At 48.0% G+C, this 2,500-nt stretch overlaps 1 protein-coding gene across 1 annotated transcript in view; it reads right to left on the bottom strand.

The window, feature by feature from the left end:
• The window catches only part of LOC145417459 (organic cation transporter protein-like), a 330,895-nt gene that overhangs the window by 328,282 nt on the left and 113 nt on the right, over window positions 1–2,500 (bottom strand). The window contains exon 1 of the mRNA XM_080286154.1: window positions 2,488–2,500. This exon is cut by the window's right edge and continues 113 nt beyond it. The gene's annotated coding sequence lies outside the window, so the exon portion shown is untranslated. The remainder of the gene's footprint in view (window positions 1–2,487) is intronic.

Genomic DNA, 2,500 nt, shown 5'->3' with positions numbered 1-2,500 from the left:
GAGCTCAATGTACTGTATATAATCTCTGTTACCTTCCCCTACCTTCCCCAGCAGGGTGGCGCCAGAAACCAATACATGAAACAGCAATGTCATTCACTCACGTATATATATATAAAACACAGAAAATTTCCTGCATTTGGATGTCACTTTACTGTCTGTTTTCTTTTCAGTAAAGCACAGGACGGAACAGGAATGCAGCCCAGCCTATCGATTTGGGACACCGCAGAAGAGGACAAGATGTACATCAGGTATCATATTCTGTCTACCACAGACGATATTATGTTCGGCTGGAAGCCTCCAGAGACCCTGAGAGAGAAAGAGAGAGAGAGAGAGGGAGAGAGAAAGAGAAAGAGAGAGAGAGAGAGAGAGAGAGAGAGAGGGGGGGGGACCCAGCATCTTGAGATGATGGTTTCGCAAGGGCACTACGCGAGCCTCCCTACCGAGAACAGCACGATGACACTCTTCCCACCCAACCCCTCCCTCCATTCCTCCCTCCCTCTCCCCTTACCCCTCTCTCCCTCCCTCTCCCTTTACCCCTCCCTCCCGCTCCCCTTACCCCTCCTTCCCTCTCTTGTTACCCTTCCCTCTCTCACCCATTACCCCGTTCCTCCCTCCCCTTTCTCCTCCCTCCCTGTCCCATTAATCCTATCCTACCCATCACTCCTCGCTTCTCCTTTCCTTACCCTTCCTTTTCCCCCCTTTCACAACTCCTCTACCCATTTCTTCTTCCTCCCTCCCCCTCTTTTTCTGTATCCCCCTCCCCTCCCCTCCCCTCATCATTTTCCATCCTCCTCTCCTCTTCATATCTCCTCCCCGTCTCCCGCCCCATCTCTTCCCTCCCCTATCTTCTCCTCCCCTTACTTCTCACCTTCACCTTCACCTTCTATTTTCATCTTCCTTGTCGCCTTTTCAGTGTTCTCTCTCTCTCTCTCTCTCTCTCTCTCTCTCTCTCTCTCTTTAATTTTGCGTTTCAGCATATTCTATTAATTGCCTCCCTTCCCCTTCTGCTGACGTCTTGCATCCCCCTCCCTCTCTCCGCATCCCTCTCCCCTCCCTCTCTCTTCCAACTCAGCTCTTCCCACTCCCTCCCTCCCTTCTGTTTCTTTACTCCTCCCTCCCTATAATTCTCTCCTTTCCCCTCTCTCCCTTTTTTTCATTCCTCCCTTCTCTCCTTTCCCCTCACTCTCTGTCCCTCCCTTCTCTCCTTTCCCCTCACTCTCTGTCCCTCCCTCCCTCCCTCGATCCCACCGACACAGCATTTTTTCCCTCTCTTCTCTCTCTCTCTCTCTTTTCCTCCCTTCATCCGCTTCCATCTTTGTCCTCCCCTCTCCCCCATCCATGTTTCCTTCCCTCCTCCTCCCTCCTCCCTCACACCGCTCCCTGCATCACACCTGTTTCTCCTTAATGCAAGAGCTGATCCGCAGTGGCTGCGTCAGAGGAAGAGAGAAAAAAAAAAAAGTATTAAAGAATCCAATTTCTACTGCAAGTCCCTCCCGCCACTCCACACCGCCCTCCCTCATATACTCTTCCACCCTTCACCTTGCTCTCGGCCTCTCTCGGCCTTTGTCTTTCACCTACACCGATGCAAACTCAACTCAGTGCTCTATTTTTGTGTGTTTTCTGCTACTCTCGTTAGGCATGGCTTCGGAAATCCGAGAAATATGAGTATTCGAATTTCTGACCAGAACCATGCAATATTCAGGTCACATCCATTTTTATTTACTTATTTGTTTGTACTGAGTTGATGGAATGGATGTGCAACCGACCGAAACTTTGGGGGTAGCACATCTTCTCTCCATCGACGCGCTCTGAAAAACAAGTCTTCATAATTGTCAACCTACTCTTAACATACATACAACAGACAAAATTGTATATTACGAGAGATGCAGAAGTCAGAGAACCGAGCTATATTTTGAGTCAGGAGTGTAACTGTTTCTTCCCTTACTCTTCACGACGATCCCCGCCGGTCTGAAAAATAAATCTTACAAAGCATGCAACACTGAGGCCAGGTTTGGCTTTGTAAAAAACTGAGGGTATGGATATGCAACCATCAGTATTTTTTGCGGTGAGTTTACTTTCCTTACGAGATAACAACTTCCATTTAGAAGCATAACCACAATTTTTAATATGGAGTGGCTCATGGAGAGCTCTTTAGGGGTTCTGGGGTATTCTGGAAATTTCGGATGGACGCCTGGGGTTGCCAAGTATATATCAAGGGTGGCCAGTACAACCCCGGCCACCCCTCTGGCTACGTCACTGCCCTCAGTTCTCTGAAATATTATTATTACAATACATGCAACACTGAGACCAGCTCTGATTCTTTTCAAAAACTGACATTTGTGATTAATAATCGACCGACTCTTTTAAGCTGAAGTAAATCCCGTCCCCCTGCAAGACACCGCCAATCAATAACACTTGCCAGGTTGCCAGAGACAACAATCTGCAGCTACATTTATACATTAAACAATAAAATGAAAATAGTTGTACCTGTTATGGGGGA

The sequence above is a fragment of the Coenobita brevimanus genome, chromosome 110 (assembly GCF_032717465.1).
Source record: "Coenobita brevimanus isolate Jiangsu-jjx chromosome 110, ASM3271746v2, whole genome shotgun sequence".
NCBI classification, from domain to species: Eukaryota; Metazoa; Arthropoda; class Malacostraca; order Decapoda; family Coenobitidae; genus Coenobita; species Coenobita brevimanus.
Note: the sequence above shows the minus strand (reverse complement) of the source record. Positions and strands in the feature narration are given on the sequence as shown.